This window comes from Macrobrachium nipponense, chromosome 1 (genome assembly GCF_015104395.2).
Source record: "Macrobrachium nipponense isolate FS-2020 chromosome 1, ASM1510439v2, whole genome shotgun sequence".
NCBI lineage: Eukaryota > Metazoa > Arthropoda > Malacostraca > Decapoda > Palaemonidae > Macrobrachium > Macrobrachium nipponense.
Window position 1 is genome coordinate 185,109,714 of NC_087200.1, and position 21,683 is coordinate 185,131,396.

The following is a 21,683-nucleotide window of genomic DNA, read 5'->3' on the forward strand; positions in this document are numbered from 1 at the left end:
TTTGATGAAAAACGGTTTTCTTTTGAGATCAAAATGTGAAGCAATGAAATAGCCTTATGAAATTAAATGAAGAAAATGTAAATAAAAAGTGCTCTTGAAATTACAGTACAAAGAGATAAGTTTTATAGATATAATGTGACCATTATAATATAGCCTATAGGGCCTAACAAAAGAGATAAGTTTTATAGATATAATGTGACCATTATAATATAGCCTATAGGGCTTAACAAAAATGATAATTTTTGTCATTCAATGAAATCTGACCGTGAAGCATTTAAAATAAAGGTATCCACTCATAAAAAGTTTTCCTGAAGCTTTGAATTTTTTATGGGTGTCATTTATAATAAGCTATAAAGAACAAAAGCAAGACCTTCATTAAATGTTTCAGCCATGAAAAGAAATACATATACTGTAGTATACATTTCTACAGAAAAAGAAACATAACTGAAAATGCTCTCTGAAATCACACTGCCAATATAAAAAAAAAAAAAAAAAAAAAAAAAAAAAAATCCATTTTTGCCAATACTGATAACTTTTTCAATTACTATTGACCAAAAAATAATGCTGAGCCTGCATCTCTTTCACAAAACTTAAAAGAAAGGTACAGACAGTTTACATTGAAACAAAACATTAACTTTGGCCAAGAATAATTAATGAAATTTCCTCTCAAAAAGGTTAAGCTTTCTAGTCTGTTTATGGCTGTGGAGTAGAAGTTCAATGAAGTTTTTCATCTAATGTCAAATGATGAACAACATATACAAGTTTGGCAGCCCTACCTGTTGATAGACAGTTGTGATCAGAGGCGACTGAATTCAATTATTTGAGATTAATCTTACCTACTGTTAAATTTAGCTATATTTCCCTGCCGATTAGGCAAGTCGGCATTCAATCAAAAAAAAATCGAATGGCTGCCCGGATGAGTGTAGTTTACCTGTTCTCCACCAGGCGTGTGTCAAATGTTTTAGCTCTTGTCAGAATTCTCCTTGCCGCCATTGCGGCTAGGCGAATGTTGGTATTCTATGAAGTTTGGCAGTTTTACACCTGTTTACGGTATTGTAATTTCATTTTCCTAGGATGTTGAAGCAAAACCAATAACCTCAGGCTATGTAGGAATGCTTTGGTGTAACCAGGATGGTGAATTGGAAGTTGATCAACATTCCTTAGTACTGGCAGGGGTACAGAGTTATTTTGGAACTACTAGATGTGAAGAATGTAGGAAATTGTTCTGAGAATTTATGCCTGAATATGTCAGATATAGGAAAGACTGGGACTAATAGATTGCGAAAGCAATTTTTAGTTAGATCAGGACTTAAACCTGTCAGGCTATCCCTACTTAGACTAGGCATTTTAGTAGGCTAGTATTGACTTCCATTGTAGCTCCGCCTTCTGCTCCCCATTCCGTTCAGGAAAGCGTAACGAGAAGTTAAGAACATTAACCTATTTTTAGTTCTAATACAATTTGAACTTGGTTCATGACGGGAACGTTCCGAAATCCTCCAGTGTGCGCTCATTTTTGCATTCCCTGTTAGAAGTAAGGTGTTGGTGCCCTCTTCTGTACGTAGCCTGAGCCTAGGACTGCCCTGCGACAGTTGGAAACGTCTGCTGCCAGGGAACCGGGTCGGTTCTCGGGACGATGGGATTCTGTGCCCTCCAATACCTACTTCGCCCTTTTTCATAGTCTGAATCTCGTGTAAAGCTTTCGCTGAAAGACCGTCAAAGAGTTCACATAAGGACCGTTTCGGTAAGCGTTAATGCTTGCTCCGTAGACGCATTCTGTCATCTTCAACACCTAGTTTGAGTTGTTAGCATGCATAGGCTTAATAATCTATGATATAGGTATAGACATTTTATTGAGATGATAATGTATCTGTAGTGAGTTTTACACGTTTAGATATGTCGACTGTTTATCTCTCTCATGTTTTGGTTATTCTAAATTCTTGTATGCTAGCATATTCCTTTATTTCGTAATGTTTGTTCTTTGCGTGCTTCCTCTTCGGCTATCGGCAAATCTCTTACTACTGCCTTGATTAATGTTTCTCTTTCAAGTCTACACTGTCTGTAGTATCTAAAGTTCTCGCCGAGTTAGATATTCTAGCTCCAGAGATTTTTAACTTTGTTTTATATAGGAATGCTTTCAAGTATGTACGATCGCTTTCGAACTAGGCAGGAGCATTGTAACTCCTCTCCCACTGCCTCCCACTTTTGGTGCCTCGTTCTCTCTCTCCCTCTGTCGAGTGTCGACTCGTGTGGACTGCGGACCAGGGTTCCCAGACGTACGAGTACAATAATTTGACCCTGTACAATAAACGATTATTAATCAAATTACGATGAATTGAAGAGATTTGGTACGATAATTTGTACTGATACATCTGGGTACCCTGCGGTGGACATTTTTGACTTGTCTCGTGTGAACGCAGTTGACTCATGCAGAGTGCGGTCTTGGCCGAGTCCCGAGTCGCTTAACTGTCTTGCTCTCATTGAGTCGTGGTGGATGCGATACAGCACTCAGATGCTGTCACCTCTTATTGACGAGTGTCGCTTTTTGTTGCCAAGGGTTGCAGAAAAAGAGCGATCCTTTAACCTCTTTGTTTATCTCCTGTCGGCAGCTGTCCCCTCCCGTCGCCCGCTGACAGAAGAAGAGTTTGAGTGGAGTTGTTGGAGGAACTCGTTTGGGCCGGTCAGTGTTTGTTGCCGCACTACGCCTTGCTGTATCCTCATTTTGCTGAAAATCAGTCCAAATAGACAATAGATCTTAATTGTCTTAACGTAATTTGGCGCACTAAATATTTGAGAAGAGAACCAACACTCTCCAATTTGAGAGCATTTCGTAACTTCTCTCGTCCTCGGACACAATTTCCCTTTGTCTGCCTTGGCTTGTCATCTTGTCTTTTAAAGTCGCGGAGAGCCGAAGGCCAACTTTTGCTGTACAATGCTTATTGGTCCTTTAACCATCTTTAATAGAAAGTTCACTTTCTTTTTCTTCCTGTTGGAAATGAACTCGAGACTGACAGACATGCTGATGGATTTTCAGTCTACCTTGAGTTATTACTTTTTATCTACGTTGTCTCGTCTCGGCGACTTCTTTAGAGAGGTGGAGATGCCGACCCAGCGGGAGTTTTTAGCAGGGAAACAAGTAACCCATTTCTGATGCTGCAGGGTAATGTCCTCAGGATTATACTCACTCTGTTTGGAAGTGAGAACACTTTCGCTTCCTGTCTGATTATGCAGCTCGGGACTGTCTATTGGTTGTCTTTATTTTATACCTTTTGGGGGTAAGTGTAGATTCAGGTTCTGGGATATGGACAGTTGCAACCTCCTAACATCCATGGAGAGACTTGGTACCAGTATGTTATATAGTGGAGATGACGAAGGGCAGTGTGATTCTTTTTGGTTGTCCTCTACTGGTTTTATCTCCTTCTTATAGCTTCCCTTGTCTTCAGCAGAAATCTCTCATAAGTCTCTTTTAGTAGGAGATTGTATATAGAGGGAATGATGGTCCAAGGGTAATTCTTTAGAAAGACACCCATAAGTAATTGGAGATATTCATTTGGAGACTGAATATCAGAAGTGTCTGCCCATATACTTGTTGGTTTTCTCGCATGGTTTTAGTGCCTTTCCAAAGAATGGTCAGACTTGTGGTACACATACAGAATGTATTCCACTTACCATATATCCACAGTCATGCAAGTTCCTTCAAGAGGTTTTACTAGAAGGTATTGCTGTTCTGTTCACTATGGGTTAGTGTGCAGCCCTCAATAAGTTAGGTCAGGGACTTGTTGCCCTTTGGTAGATGGTGTCGACTTTAGGAGCAAGACACTTCTACTGAATCAGTGATTCAAGTTAGTCCACTCTGTCAACAGTATTCCAAAGGCCAAGGACCTGTTGCTTCTTCTGGCCCAATTTCTATGCATTATAATGTTAATTCTTTATATCCCCATTCTTATCTAGTGATGTGGGGATGATAGTTAGTTATGCATGCTTGTCGATCAAGATGAATAGGCATGTCCTGCTTGAATATTTTAGACCTGAAAGAAACTTCCTATATGGTAAGGGCTTTTCCTCATTAGGAAACATGGCCTCACAGGTTATTTTCAGATAATCATGCTCAATTAATGTACAGTTTTAGAGTAAGAATTACGACTTACAAATAACTTTCATTGTAAGTAATCCAGAACCAACTTTGGCTCCAGGACTATAGGAGGGACACTAACCAGGAATCGTCCATTTGGTTCTTAAGTCCAATTTTTGGTCTTTTCCCTTTGTCATGCAACACAGAGTTTAACTAGTGTCATTACACTTTCATGCAACGTAGAATGGTCAAACTACACCTGGTAAAACTTTATAGATGTCAGGGCAGTGGAAAGACATCAGGATGCTTAGCAGGTTTATTCCCAGTCAGAAACCGTCTTTGTGGGAAGTTGCTGCTTTGAGTGAAATGAAACAACATATTGGTTTGATCATCCATTCTGTGGAAGAACAGTGTTGTAGCAATTGGGGATTCAGGAAGAATAGCTACCTACAAGGGCCTTTACATCCGTAAGTTTGGCACTTAGTGTGGATTTAAGGAACTCATTTAGCTTCCTAGCATGTAGATGAACAGGGACATCTAAATGATTACTACTACTTTGTTGGCCCTCAGGCTTGTGCAGTGGATGTTTCCTTAAATTTTGCCTAATTCAGACTCATATTCCTGCCCCTTGTATCTACTCTGAATTCTATTGAGCAATGTCAAGTTCAAGAATTGCTTAGTCTCCTGTAGAGCCCTTGTATCCTCAGGGCAAAACTTTAAAGAATTTCCAATGCTCTTGGTAGATGTCTCATTCTTCCATTGAGAAGAAATCAACTCTACTACACAATTCCATACAGTTTCATTAACTTAGGCATCTCCTTAACTGCTTGGAGAGGTTAGAATGTCCCCTCCCAGTAAGATTTTCATGTTGTTATAGGATCTGTCCTTAATTTAAAACTGCCATGGCCTGGGGTCAGAAGCAGTGGTCTGTGTGTTGCTGAGGGTACCATTCTGTAGACGTCAGTGTTTTCTGTTTAGAGGAGATAAGACTTGTCACTGTCTACTTCCTAAGTTAGCGTTCCATACGTACTTTCCTCGGTATTGCATCAAGTATTTTGAGATCTTGCTGAAGACCAGCACTGTAAGGTGTTGAGATTGAAGCCCCTTCATCTCTATATCACTCTCTCTGGGGTTTAGGTGCGGGTCTAAACTTTATTTGAATTTACTGTAAAACCTTTTATTTAGCAGTGGTTAATAAGTAAATTTACTCAGCAACCTTATTTAAGCTGGTGTAAAGGGAATGCTATTTTAGCTTTCTGCCTTAGAGCTGAGGGTGATGTTAAGGCCATGCTTTACAGTTCCCTGTAAGAATTGGGGGGGGGAGGAGGAAACTTCTCCATCCTGTTGGGCATTTAAATTTAAAGGTTAAACCTAGAACATTTTTATCAGCCTTTTAGAGATCTTGAACATCTTTGTCAAAGGTAAATGCTGGAAGAGGCAAAGTTAACCTTTGGTTTTGTGGTTTTAAGAAAAACAGATGTGGTCAAAGGTTAGCCTGGAAGAGGCAAAAATCAACCTTTTGTTTTTTGATTTAGAAAACCTAGCTGTCTTTGCCAATGGTTAAGCTTGAAGGCAAAGTTAACTTTTGGTTTTGTGGTTTTAGAAAACCTAGAATGTATTTGTTGAAGGTTAAGCCTGGAAGAGGCAAAGTTAACCTTTTGTATTGCAATTTTAGAAACTTAATAAATGCCTTTGCCAATGGTTAAACTTGAAGGCAAAGTTAACTTTTGTTTTGTGGTTTTAGAAAATCTACAATGTATATGTGAAGGTTAAGCCTGGAAGAGGCAAAGTTAACCTTTTGTGTTATGATTTTTAGAAACTTTGTCAAGGTCCTCTGTGACTAATGGCTAGGCTAGTGCATGAGAACTAGCTCTATATCTTCTACCTTATTGAAGTTAAACATTCCTAATGTGAGCAGAAGTTGCAACTTCATTTAGTGTTAAGTCAATTTGTCGCTCCAGAATAGGATTGATGTGTCACAGTAGGAGTACAATTCAGTTTTTGCCTAATCACTACCTTAAGTATACAGAATTGTTTGAAAACAGTAAAGCCCTTAATTCACTAATAGTAGTGGGTAGTCTTTTCCTGAACTGAAAAAGAGCAATTCTTTAGGCTTTTTTGTTTAAATTCTGGGTTTTAATATTTTGGGGAGCGTGAGGGTACAACTTTTGTATAGGAGCATACCTTTATATTGTAAAGGTATGCTCCTACGCCGAAGGGTTATAATAAAAATTGTCTCCCGTATGCTGGGGGGTCTCGGAGTGAGCGCGGAAGCGGAAAAAATATTTTTTTAAAAAAATCACAGCATGCGCATACTTTCAAGATTAAGATTTTTTTTTTTTTTTTTTTTTTTTTTTTTTTTCTCCTGAAGTTAGTATGCAACCATCAAAATAAAAAAAAAATCATTATCATATATAAATAATGCGATATATGATAGCGTGAAAACAAAATTTCATATATAATTGTATTCAAATCGTGAAGTGAGCAAAACGGTTAAAGCTAACGAGTTAATTTTTTTTCGTTGTATTGTACACTAAATTGCAATCATTTTGTTATATAACACATTGTAAAACTATCAAAGCAACACAGAGAAAATATTATCACGAAATGATGCATGAATTCGTAATGCACGGACAAAAAAAAAAATTTTATTTTCAACATAAATCTAAATATTGTTCTAGAGACTTCCAATTTGTTTCAAAATGAAGATAAATGATTGATTATTACTATACTGTAAGAGTGTTAGCTTACAATTGCAGTTTTCGACCATTTCAGACGAGTTAAAGTTGACCGAATGTTGAATTTTTTTTATATATTTTTTTATATGCAAATATTTCAAAAATGAGAAAAGCTACAACCTTCAATTATTTATTGTTGTATTCTACATGAAATTGCGCACATTTTCATATAGTAAACTCTACGGAACGCCTAATATGAAAAGGAGCAAATATTACGAGAATGCGACGTACGCATTTCGGAGATTTGTGGCGGAGAATCCGCGCGCGGAGGGAAAGAAAGTTTTTTTTTAAATTCACCTTAAATATGAATATTGTGCTAGAGACTTTGAATTTGTTTCAAAATGAAGATAAATGACTGAATATTACTAGACTGTAAGAGTTTTAGCTTACAATTGCGTTTTTCGACTTTCGGTAGAGTCAAAGTTGACCGAACGTGGTTTTTTTTCTATATCGTGATTTATATGAAAATATTTCAAAACTGATAAAAGCTATAACCATGGGTTGTTTTTAGTTGTATTGTGCATGAAATTGCGCACATTTCCATATATAAAAGTTTATGTAACGGTTAATTTAAAATGGTGCAAACACTACGACAATCGCACGAAAAAATTTATCGGAAGAGTTACCGCACGGACACAAGGAAAAGGTTTTTTCCATAAATTGAAATATTGTGCTAGAGACGTCCAATATAAGAGTTTTAGCTTACAATTGCGTTTTTCGACCATTTCGGTAGAGTCAAAGTTGACCGAAGGTTGAAATTTGGCACATCGTTTTTTATGAAAATATTTCAAAACTGATAAAAGCTATAATCAATTTTTTTTTTTTTTTTTTTTTTTTTTTTTTTTTTTTCTACAAGAAATTGCGCACATATTCATAAATAATACTCCATGTAACGGCTAATTTAAAATGGTGCAAAAATTATGTCAAAGTGACGAAATAATTTCTGAGATGTGTCACTGATACTTTTTAGTGCAGCAAGAAAGAAATTCGCGCTTGCGTGCCTACGTAACGATTGTAAACAAAACAACGCCTTGATCCGTGAGCTCCCAGCATCCCCCAAGGCGCGTGATTCAAAAGTTTTCGCCTGGTAGGGGTGTAAGTATTTTTCCATGAATTTTTAAAAAAACTTTTTATCGGCGCTTAATACGTCCAATCGGCGTTAGAGGGTTAAGTGACTGTTTGATAGGGGTTTTGGACCCAGGCACAGGGGTCCCTCATACCGCTTGCGTGTCATGTGGGCTGAATCGAAGCGGTTTTCTCCGCAAGGCTGCTCTTTGCTGCATACATATGAGAGCCTTGCTCCCTGAATGGAATCCAACTTCTGGTGGTAGTAAAACCCACCAAGGATTCCAGATCAGGTGAGAATGTTTTGGGTTTCGTATAAGAAACCTTTAGCTCGAATGGCTGAGCTGAATTTTGTCTAGCTGCACTACCCACCATCCTCTTCTTAATGTGGGAATCAGCTAAATTTAACAGTAGGTAAGATTCATCTCAAATAATATAAATTTTCATAATAAAATTTATTATTTGTATACTTACCTACTGTTAAAGTAGACCCACCCAGCCTCCCCACAACTTAGTGGGCTGTCAAGGAGAATTCTGACGAGCTAAAACATTCGAAACACACCTGGTGGAGAACAGGTAAACTAGACAGTCATCCGGGCAGCCATTCAATTTTTTTGTTTGAATGGCGACTCGCCTAATCGGCGGGGAGATATAGCTAAATTTAACAGTAGGTAAGTCTCTGAATAATAAATTTTATTATGAAAATTTATATATTCCAGTAGCTACTTTTGAAAGTTGTGTGTGGCTGCACATACCATTCCACTCTTTTCCAGATGAAGTGTTTCCAAATAATTTTTCCTTTGCCCTAAACTCGGCTATTTCTCCCAAGACCTTTCTCATCTACACTTAGACACCCTTAAAGCTACTTTATATGCCAATTCAATCGCATCAACTGCCTTTTCATCACTTATGTGGCATCTTCTATAATGGGGGTCCAATAAGTTAGCATCCAGGTGAACTTTCTGTACAAGCCACTCTCCTCTCTTGGAGACAACTTCTTTAAGGAGAGATTCCTCACTTTGGAGGACTGGAGATTTTGGCAACTGCTCATCAAAGGAACTTTGCAAATCATGAAAAACCTTCATGACATTTGAAAGATACTGACCATCGCCTTCAGTCAATAATACCCAGATGAATAATAAGTTAAGGGAATAATTGTATGTGTATATTATGGATAATATAAGCACAGTTAGACATTGTGTGTGGCTTAGGAAGCAACAGAATGTGAAAAAAATGCAGGGGAAAAAATTCAACTTTTTTTTTTTTTTTTTTTTTTTTTTTTTTTTTTTTTTTTTTTTTTTTTTTTTTTTTTTTTTTTTTTTTTTTTTTTTTTTTTTTTTTTTTTTTTTTTTTTTTTTTCAAAAAAATCTCTCTCTCTCTCTCTCTCTCTCTCTCTCTCTCTCTCTCTCTCTCTCTCTCTCTCTCTCTCTCCTCTCTCTCTCTCTCTCTCCACAACCCTAGTCATAGCCCAGGACATGCATTGTAAACCTGGAAATAATTTTTGATGAATATGTTTGTAAAGTGTCATAACCTCAGGACTGCCTGTGAGTGTGTTAGCGTGTATATATATATATAATATATATATATATATATATATATATTATATATATATCTATATATATAATATATAATATAATATATATATATATATATATAGTATAATATATAATATATAATATATACACATATACATACACACACACACACACACACATATACAGTGGACCCTGTATTCGCAGATTTCTCTCAGGAACGTTTCCCCGCATTATTCGCAGACAATTCACACATTCACGGTATTTTTTTTATAAGAAATATCCACAAATTCCAGGGTTTTTTTTTTTATCAATTTCATCATAAAATGCACTTTTTGTGATAAAACATTAAAAATCATGTACTATATAGCCTAAACTATATAAATTTTTAGTGGGTTTTTCTTGAGTTTTAACCAATAAAATAGGCTGTTTTTAGCATTTTTATAGGTGTTCCAAACATTTGCGGGTTCTAACATTCACGGGAGTGTCTGGTACGCATCCCCCGTGAAGAAGGGTGGACCACTGCATATGTGTGTGGTGTGTGTGTATATATATATATATATATATATATATATATATATATATATATATATATATATATATATATATATATATATATATATCGAGCTACAATGTCCTTTAATATCTAATTCGCTCTACCTCAGAATTAATATATTTTCATATATGCTTAACCGAAGGGGAATTTTTTTCTCGATAATAGACTTGCCTGGATCGGGGCGCGATCCCAGGATCCTTTCAAATCCAGGAACGTCAGTGAAGCTTTTACCTACTACACTACCGCGAGAGGCTCTCGCGGTAGTGTAGTAGGTAAAAGCTTCACTGACGTTCCTGGATTTGAAAGGATCCTGGGATCGCGCCCCGATCCAGGCAAGGTCTATTATCGAGAAAAAAATTCCCCTTCGGTTAAGCATATATGAAAATATATTAATTCTGAGGTAGAGCGAATTAGATATTAAAGGACATTGTAGCTCGATATATGTATATGAATCACGGAAAAAGTGATATGACTTATATATATATATTTATTTATTTAACCCTTTAACGCCGATTGGACGTATTAAACGACTATATAAATTGTCTTTTGGGTGCGGATTGGACATATGGAACGTCGATATAAAAAAAGTTTTTTTTTTTTTTAAATTCTCAAAAATATAGTTATAGGCCTACTAGGCAAAAACTTTTGAATCACGGCGCCTGGGGGATGCTGGGAGCTCACGGATCAAGGCGTTGTTTTGTTTACAATCGTTACGCAGGCACGCAAGCGCGAATTTCTTTCTTATCGCACTAAAAAGTATCAGCGACACATCTCTGAAATTATTTCGTTACTTTGGCATAATTTTTGCACCATTTTAAATTATGCGTTACATGGAGTATTATATATGGAAATGTGCACAATTTCATGTAGAATACAACTAAAAACAACTCATGGTTGTAGCTTTTATCATTTTTGAAATATTTTCTATAAATAACTAAGTGCCAAAATTTCAACCTTCGGTCAACTTTGACTCTACCGAAATGGTCAAAAAATGCGATTGTAAGCTAAAACTCTTATATTTTAGTAATATTCAATCATTTACCTTCATTTTGCAACAAATTGGAAGTCTCTAACACAATATTTTGATTTATGGTGAATTTATGAAAAAAAACTTTTTCCTTACGTCCGCACGGTAACTCTTCCGAAAAAAATCATAATTTTTTTTGTCCGATTGTGGTAATGTTTGCACCATTTTAAATTAGCTGTTACATAAAGCCTGTCTTTCATAGACTTATGCCCCGGGTAGCTTTTCTTCTCTCCTGCGGGGTGATGTATCGTACCCCGACGAGGCTTTTTTTTTTTTTTTTTTTTTTTTTTCCAAAAAAGGCCAGTCTAATCACAGTTGAAGACTGGCTGAGAACTGTAGCCTTCGTTGAGAGTCATCTCGTCGAATGTCTCCTTAAAGGCTTCGGCCGCTTTCGTGTCCGAGCTGGCCACCACCGAATGGATGCCAGGCCATTTACGGAATTTCTTAAACCACCCATGAGAAGCCTTGAACTCTGGGGTTGGCGTTGATGTCCCCCTTCTCCTCCGTCGTTTTCGCCTGAGCAATCAAATCTACGAAAATAGCACTGGCCTTGTGGGAGATTGCCGTCTCCGTTATCGTATCTTTGTCTTTTATCCAGACAAGAAGAAGCCTTTCCATTTCATTGTGCACGTGGGTCCTCTTGCTTGACAAAATAGTGATGCCCTTGGAAGGTGTAGCTGCTTTGATGACATTCTTCTGCTTAAGGATGGTGCCTATTGTCGACGGATTTCGGCCATATTCCTTGGCGATCACACTCAATCGCATACCGGCTTTATACTTCTTGATAATCTCCATCTTCGTTTCCAAAGAGAGCATCTTCTTCTTTCTGTGAATTTCAAGTTTCTTGGAACCCATGACTACGTATATACTGTACGTAATTATGTTATGTAGTAAAGTTCTCACACACACGATAAAGTATACTACAACGAAATCACTAACGAATTTATTTTAGTAAACTAAATCGTAAAGAGCGAACAAAGACCGCGTGTGCACGATGCCAATGATGCCGTTAAGTGGCCGAAGAAGCACGCCGCTACGTAGATGCATCATGGGAGGGATAGTAAGTCCCTGGTTATCGATGGGGGTTCTGTTTTTGGCAGGGTGCTGATAGCGAAAACTGCCATTAACCGAAACTGTGTGATTTATGCCGCAACGGGTTAATGGCGCCTCTGTTAGGTGTGTTATGGTGCCATTACTCTATTTTCAACACCTTATGGTGCCAATCGAAACTTGACACTAGACAAGCCCCATAAAACCAGATCACCGTTAACCGAGTCCGCTGGTAACCATTGGAAAGTTTTTTTTCTACTATCTTGTTTCATCGGTGAAGATTTACCATCTGACATTTGTATCAACAGCTGCTTTTGTATAAAATTTGGGATGAATTTCGATTCATGGTATAGTTCGTGTTATTTATATGATTGAAAATTGCCAAACTCTGTTGTCCAAACATAAATGAGTGCTTATCCTTAATTAATCTTTCCGAGAGAGAATTTCCTGTGAATCCATAGTATCACTTATCACAATCCTTACAGGGAATTTCATAAACTCCTAGGTCATTAGAAACTGGTTTTTGCTGAATGTTATTTAAGGATTTCCCCAGTGGTCTTACAGCCTGATTGAGTAGTGGTGTACAGACCCTTTACTTGTTGATTCAGAAGTCTAGCATCTGCTAAATCTCATATGTGTGGTATATTAGAGGTGCTGGAGCCATTCGTGTGCTCCTAACAGATCTGGAAGATAACACTCCAGGTTGGGCAAACCTTACCAGTCGATTCAGAGAGTAACTAGATTCCTCCCATCAGTGGGTTAATCTATGTAAAGAACAAAGGTTTGTATATGTGGAGGAACAATTAGTAGATTTGGAAAGTAATTTTTATGTTTCTTAATATAATAAAACTATAGTTCTTCACAGTAACAGCCCACCTCGTCCACCCTTCTGGTACTGGGGCTGGAAGGCAAAAGAGAGTGCAGACCAACAGGTAGGCGGAGCTTCCTCCTGCCTGTTGGTAGTTGACTACTTTGTCAGTAAGTTTGAAGGGCTGTTGCTGCTCACATTCACAAGCCAAAGCCCAATGTAAAAAACTTCATATTTGTATATTAGGAAAAATAAGTGTTAAAATTTTCTGTATTTTTTTCTGAAATGGCTTTATATGGTCGCAAAATTGGGGAAATTGTACCTGGGTAAGGGATTTTGCTGTAAACACGGGTTTGATTAAGCTTAGTATTATGCATGTTTTGAAATAATTTGCACTCCATGATTTTTGATAAGTGCTTATTTTCTCATGGACAGAAGGTCCGTCCCGCCTGCAACCCGCAGCAGGAGGGACACTTGACGAAAATATGGTGAACAATGATGGTGATGTCCCAGCTGATTCTTGGGAAGAGGCTGCTGATGCAGCCACACCTTCGCCTTCTCAAGAGACCCCTCCAAGTCCGCCAACCAACCCCTGCTACTCCAGACGATGATGAGGATGAGGATGCTGATAGTGAGGGCACCAGAAAAATTAAAAAGAAGCCCATTGAGGAGGACGAAAGTTCAAAAAAGGAGCCTGTGAATGTCATTTTTATTGGGCATGTTGGTACGTTTGGTAGTCTAGTGTAAAATATTTGATTTGAAAGTGTAGACCAGTCTAGTTTCCTGAAAGTATCTTTTTAATTATTTTAGACATGGCAACCGTTTTATATGTATATACAGTGAAACCCCCTTGTATTTGCGGACTCACCATCACCATTGGTTAGCGGCGGTTTAAGTTTTTATGGCACTTGTTAAATATATTCATAACTGGGTTTACATTCTGTAGGGTTTATAACGCCGTTGTCTGGTTATCGGTTTCTTAGGCTAGGCGCTGAGATCGCCTCATAAAATGAAAACATAATGAATATGCATCTTTTCTTCTGCTCTTTTAAAAAGTTATCCTTTACATTGCTTTATCTAGTAATACTGTATGTAGTCTTGTATTACTATTTGTGGTATAAAATACAAACAAACCGATTATATTGTGGTTGGGAAAAATCAGCTGAGGGCGGAGGTAAGATAATTTTGTTGTATTTAACTCAATTCAGAGCGATTTTCTTGCTTCTATTTAGCGTAAATTAATCTTTAGAAACTATTCATATATGACAAGGTTATTTTTCTTTATATGAAGAGTTTTTAAGGTAAAAAATTATGCAAATAAGTGAACTAGACTTGGTTATGTTTTTTGTTAATAGATGGCGCTGTTCTCTAGTTATCAGTACATATTCAGTACTTGCCAAAGCACCAAGAGACCCTCCCTAAATACAAACATAATGAATATACATCTGTTCCTTGGCTCTTTTAAAAAAGTTATGCTTTACTTCACTGTGTCCAATAATAGTGTATGTAGTCTCATTACACGTACGTTATAGGAGTAGTATAAAATACAAACAAAGTGATCCAGGTTTTGCTTTGGAAAAATCAGCTGAGGGCAGAGACAGGGTTATTTTGCCCCACTTAACTCAATATTCTTGCTTCTATTTAGCGTAAAAGTCATTTTTTTGTTATATGAAGTGCTTTTAAGTTGAAATATGACTGAAATATGTACGTCTTGTAATGAACTCTATTGTTATTTTTTTCGTTAATGGATGGTGTCGGGAGCATGTTAATTTGTGTAAAAAAAACTGATTACGTTCGTTACTTTCATCCTCTATCATAATAATACAATATTTACGTATTTATCTGTTAGCGGCATGAAAACAACAGTAAAATGTATTCTTTCATGGCGAGTATGTTTTACTAAAATACATATTGCAATACACCCCCTGAACACCTGAACTAGCCCTGGTCACCTACCAGCCCGAACCATCATTTATTAAAAATTTACCAAATCTTTGGTTAAATAAACGATCAGTGTTGCCAATCTCCTGGCAAACACCCTCGTTACCTAGTTACCAGCCCACCGCTAGTAGCCCTGCCTCAACGGGCCGGTCACACCTGCCCTCTCACGTCAAATCACTTATCGTTCGCGGTGGAGTACAGATGTATCCACAGCGAACTCCTTTTTGGTCTGCCCGGCCTTCATTTGCACCTTTGATTTGATTGATTTTGGTGACGAATTACGCATCCCTTTGGATTACGGTTGGATTGCTCTTAATACCTTGTCATTAGACATTGATTCTGCAAAGGAAGAAACAACACAGGCTACGACAACGACTACTGCATCCTCGGCCACGACATCACAGAAAACGACGAGCGGAAGTTCAACAACGTATCGTCTTTGCCAACAATGCAAGAAAAGGATGAGTACCCTATGACACGATAGTCATTCCTTATGCGTAAATTGTAGGCCTGTTTTCAATATAATGTAAAAGACCAGATGTTTGGAATGTCAGGAGTGGTCTTTGGACCAGATGTTAGGATATCTCAAACATAGGAAAGGTCTCGTATTAAGAAGTAACTGTAGGCAGGAAGAGACTAACGTAGATCAAGATAAAGACTTAGAGACAGTGCTCTTTAAGAGTCTTGAGAGTACGCTGACATCGAGTATGACATCTCTGTTACGATTTTATGTCAAGATTATGTGAGGATAGATCGAGCAATAGGTCTACTGAAATTACTAATCGTTCTTTTCCAGCTCCCCTGCCTGTTCCAGAATCAGCCCTAACCGGTGCTGGGGGTTATGGGGATCCGCAAGCCCACAGGGCAGGATCCGCCGTCCCCCCTGGCGCGGAGCAGGCAGTGTTGGCAGCAGATTCCCCTTCCCTCGATGTGTAAGTTCTCAGGATATAAAAAGGTCAGATATAGACGAGTAGGGATAATAGGCTACATAGTGTTTAGTTTAGGAAGAGAAGTGCAGGCTTCTTCGGGTCGGTTTTCTATTAAAAGTAGTAGTTTTTAGAAGCACAGTGTCCTTAGAGCATCTTTAGGCTTTTTCCTGCTTCGAGTTCCTTGCATCAGAAGCTTTTAGGCCAGGGTTGGTCTTTCAGATATGCTCCTTCGTCTTTAAGGTTACTTTCCTCTATGTATACGATACGATAATTGTTAATATCAACTAATTCTCCGTTCAATGCATATTGACTTACGATATTCAGTATGAAGAGAAATCGAATAAAATTAACTACGGTTAGCCTAGTGTTCACGATGATATATCGTATGCATATTCAGTAGCCTAGCCTAACCTAAAGTATTCGCTGTACAACATATCGGTAGTTATTTTTATATTGGCTAACGCTGTAGGCTTAAGGCATTCTTGACTTCGGATAATTCAATACAGGTGTAATTGAAAACGAACGAGAATCCGAACTGAGGATAATTAATATGAATGTAATCGAACAGAATGAAGATCGGATTCTGTCCGACTAAAGCATTATAATTGTATTATGTTGTATCATCATCATTGGCGTAGTATAAAACACTAACTCGGCAGTCATTCACGCTGGAATCAGCGGGTGACGAATACGGGTTTGCGTCGCCGTATCCATCTCATTCTCTCCTGATTGACTAAAATGACTAACGTAACAACACTCTCACTTATGCCAAGTTTGTACAAACGTCTTAAAGGAGACTTGTCTTCAACTATGTTGACATTTAATATAGTCAATGAGGTATCTATCTTGGGGCATATAATCAGATGTCAGATATAAGGAATTTGTATGTATGACGTCTTCATACGTTTAACAGACTATTGCCGTCAGTATTTACATTGAGCTTATGTCCATTACAGTTACAAATTATTACCAGTCGTATTATCAAATTACAATTACAACTGAAATTAATATTAGGCCTAATAAAGTTAATTTAATTACCTTTAAATATTATTTTATTACTTTTCAATTAAATTACAATTACACTAGCTTGTCGTCAAACAGCACTATTGTAAGGAGGTGTGGTTTAGACAGACAAGGATGCCGGCTAGTCTATTTTTTTTTTTTCTCCTTGGCTTCAGATTCAACCATATCACTTGGTCTCGGCTAATGTTTTTGTCCTTAGTTAGCATATTAATGAATATCTGGATACTTAACTTATGTAACGAAGTCATACTGTTCGTCTTACGATGTAATTTAAGACCAAAATTTGACTGATACGTCTCATTGGAAGCTAGTTTTTCCCTCGGGTTAGATGGCGTTAAATTTAGGATTCCGTTCGTTTTTCACTCGTTTTCATAGGTATTACGAACCTTACACTTTATATACGTTATTAATCCTTTGTCTGGGTGAAAACAACAGTAATGAGCTCTTTCATGCTATTAGTTTCTTTTACCACGGCTGCGTTGGAATTCATACAAAAGCTCGGGACTTCTGTCCAGGTTGCTGATGAACGTAATTTTGCCTTATTAGCTTCAGCTGCATTTATAACATGAATACAGTAATTACCGTCCCACGCGGATGAATACAATAACGGATGTTGCTATCGGATTCGATTACTGTCACACGCTGATCAATACAATAAAGTGATGTTGTTATAGGAGTCGATCGCATTAGCAACAAGTTCTCGTTCGGTTGTTCATAGCTGTACGGAGTATACGAGTATATCGTTAAGATAATACCCTTTTAACTTGCTGCAATTTGCGGAGGTGGAGATATTAGACATCGAATTTCTCTCTCTCTCTCTCTATCTCACATCTCTCTCTCTCGTCTCTCTCTCTCTCTCTCCTCTTCCTCTCTCTCCTCTCCATCAGTCTCTCTCTCTCTCTCGCTCTTCCCTGATTTTATCTCTCGCTCTCTCTCTTCCCTTTTGCCCTTTTACATTCTCTCTCTCTCTTTTCATCTCTCTCTCTCTCTCTCTCTCTCTCTATTCTCTCTCTTCACCATTCTCTCATCTCTCTCTATCTGCTTCTCTCTCTCTCCTCTCTCTATCTTCTCTCTCCTCATACGCTCTTCTCTCTCTCGCTCACTTTCTGATTTCATATTCTCTCCATATTCTCTCATCCTATTTTCCACGCTCTCCTAACACTGGACTCATTGTGCAACAGAGGTTTTTCTTCCTTTCACACCTTTTTCAAACTTTCTCAATTTCCCTTCAGCGCTGACTGACCTCATAGGTCCCAATACTCGGCCTTTGGCCTAAATTCTATTTTTAAACCCAACAATCTTGCTGTCTGAGTTAGTATTAGAGTAGGGAGCGACTATTAGGAATATGTATAAGGTATTCATGATATGATATATCACAAGAGGATTTTAAGTATTAGGACAGATAGGAAAGAACATGTCTAGGTCTATCTGAGGGTATTCTTTCAAGTGCCAACCAGGCAGAGTACAGACAGGCAGGTACAACACTGCAAGAGGACATCACTACGATCGACGACACCGTCGCAGACGCACCGATGGACATGGTAAAGAGTACATGAGAGGCCTAAGGCCACATGGGAGGTCTTCAGTTAACCTCCATACATGAGAGGCCGAGAGCCACATGGGAGGTCTTCAGATTCCCTCCATACATGAGAGGCCGAGAGCCACATGGGAGGTCTTCAGATTCCCTCCATACATGAGAGGCCGAGAGCCACATGGGAGGTCTTCAGTTTTTTCCTCTACTCAGGTGAGGCACATAGCCAGCTGAGAGGAAACAGGTTTGTATCCCTTCCGCACTCAATGAGTTTTGACCTTAGGGTAGAAGGTGCAGGGAGTTTTTCCCTCCACATATGGCAGGCCTAGAAGGCCACACATGGGAGATTAGCTTGGACGAGTGACAAATGAACTTGAGACTGACTCGCGTACTCAATTATATTGACTGACAACTAGTACAGTGGAGGGCCGGGCAGAATTTGATTCCCACCTCCAATTAATGTTGTTAATCGGGCTAGTTCAGGTGTTCAGGGGTGTATTGCAATATGAAGTTTTTATTGTAAAACTAATACGTATTGTAATACCTGCCTGAACACCTGAATGATTCCCACCCTCCTCCCCTCTCATACAGAGTTATTGAGTTATGATTGACGTGAGAGGGCAGGTGTGACCAGGCCCGTGAGGCAGGGCTACTAGCGGTGGGCTGGTAACTAGGTAACGAGGGTGTTTGCCAGGAGATTGGCAACACTGATCGTTTATTTTAACCAAAGATTTGGTAAATTTTTAATAATGATGGTTCGGGCTGGTAGGTGACCAGGGCTAGTTCAGGTGTTCAGGCAGGTATTACAATATTAGTTTTACAATAAAAACTTCATTTTCTCCACTATTATTTGCGGTCAAGTTTCATCAGGTTAACTGATGCACAATAATTTATAGTCATTAGCAGTGTGAACATTTTCCTCAGCTTAAGCTACAAATGCAGCTTAAATTTAGCAGTATGTACTCTTTACTATATTTCCGTGCCAGTTTTTTCTTCCACCAAGCGAAAAATGTATAACATAAAAGTATATTGGTCCTATTCTACTTAATTAACGTCATTTGTAACAAAACTACAGTAATTTATTGCTATCGTAGGATGGCTGAAATGCAAGTGAAACGTTATCAGATTCGGTTTGGTGGTTGTAGCAAAACAACTGTTATCGTTCAGCTGGTTACGTGTGCAGCATTTAACCTCTTCATTACCGAAAGTTTGTTTGGAGGTAGGTGGGTACCACCATTCAAGTCTACTACACCGCACCGGGTGCATAAAGGTGGTACGCATAGTACCACCAAAACTCCTCTTTTCAGATAGGGACTTCCAATCATTCTGTAATTTCGGTTTGAAGAGTTTGGAGCAAAATAAACAGTATGACACGATGCCAGACGTATGATGAACCCAAAAAAATATTATTACTGCTTATAGTAGTGTGTAGGTGACAGATGAACTGCGTCTCAACAAAAAATCACAAACCAGACAAGCGTAACCATGTAATAACTTCTACCCAAGTAAAAAACCAGTTGTATCATCATTTACTGTATTTATTATTTATTCACTTATTACATTTTACAAATAAAAGATATGAACACCAGATAAATGAAGGTAGAAATAAAGCCTTATAGTAATTTTATAAAAAACCAAACCAGAGAAAAAGCAATTTTTTTTTTGAGGACAAAAAACTTGAAAATTAGTTTTAGATACCCCTGATGCCCCTAAAGTTGTTTTCTGTGATGAAACTAATCTTAGAAAACGTAGAAAATGACACCGACCAATTTTTGAAAGATATACTATAAAATTTGCGATTTCCATATTTATTGGCGGGGCTTTCGCTTTAGTTTTTTGCTCTTTTTTTTTTTTTTTTTTTTTTTTTTTTTTTTTTTTTTTTTTTTTTTTTTTTATTACGTGCTTATTTACTGTTCTATTTTGATAATACTTTATGTGCATGTTCCAGGTGCGATATACCAACATTCTGTAAGACCGAATTTCTATTCAAGACCGTAGTTTTTCTCACCGGCCACTAGTGTCCCTTGTACAAGGACACTGAGTTTCACATTTTTTTTTTCATAAAATCATTTATTTTCCCTGTAGGATGATAAAACTAACAGAGAATATGCGTTATTATAGTGCTAATAATACCTGATAATTTATTAGCCTGTCTTGATTGGTGTATTTTTGGCAAATATTTTTACGATCGGCACCCCTCCAAACTGGAGTCACTACCGAGAGATTCAGTTCGGCAGCGAACACAATGTTTACATTCTGCTCACCCACCCGGTAAAGAAGGGGTTAAGCAATGATTATAACAGTATCTCTCTCTCTCTCTCTCGCTCTCTCTTCTCTCTCTCTCTCTCTCTCTCTCTCTCTCTCTCTCTCCCTCTCCTCTATATGTTTTGGTTAGCATTGGGGCCCCCAGGAACGGAACCCCTGCCGTTAACTGGGGGGTGCCTGTATTTGCAGAAAATTCACCTATTCGTGGTATTTTTCTATGAGTAATTTCAACAAATTAGTTTGTGTGTGTGTTTTTAATCATAAAATGCACGTTTTGTGATATAACTATTTAAAAAAAAACTGAACATTTTTAGTGGGTTTTTTCAAGGTTTAGCTAAGAAAATTAGTCAGTTTTAAGCATTTTTATATGGGGGTTTCAACTACATATTCACAGATCATAGCTGTTTCCTGGGGGTCTTGTACCCATCCCCCTCAAACACGTGGGAAACACTAAATGTGTATATTCCTAAACAAATACAATCCTGCATATTGTGCATAAGATTTACCTTAAGTGCAAAAGATGATGGCTAATTAAACTTACTGACAAGGTAGTTAACTATCAACATGTAGGGGGAAGCCTCTTCTGCTTGTCAGTCTACAATCCACATTTTTTGTCTTTTGGTTCAAGTTAAGTATATCTTAGTTTTACCAGACCACTGAGCTGATTAACAGCCCTCCTAGGGCTGGCCCGAAGTTTTAGATATTTTACGTGACTAGGAACCATTTGGTTACCTAGCAACGGGACCTACAGCTTATTGTGGGGTCCGAACCACATTGTATCAAGAAATGAATTTCTATCACTAGAAATATATTGCTCTGGTTCCGCGTTAGCCGAGCCGAGAATCGAACTTCGGACCACCGGGTTGGTAGCCGAGTGCGAAATGCACTTGGCCAACGTGGAACTTCTTGTTGGTTTAACTTGCATAATTGATACTTGCCCCCTCAACCCTGAACCCCTTGACATAGTGAGTGGGCTATTGAACTCCTGAAATTTGTCCCTGGCTTGAGTTCAAGCGTTGTATAAGTACAAATTGTCTATCCCCTTAACTTGGGGGCTCATGAACCCATGGAATTTGTTCTTGGGTTTGAGTCCAAGAGTCCTATACAGTAATCCTTCAATCATCTGAATTCAAAATCTGAATAATGACA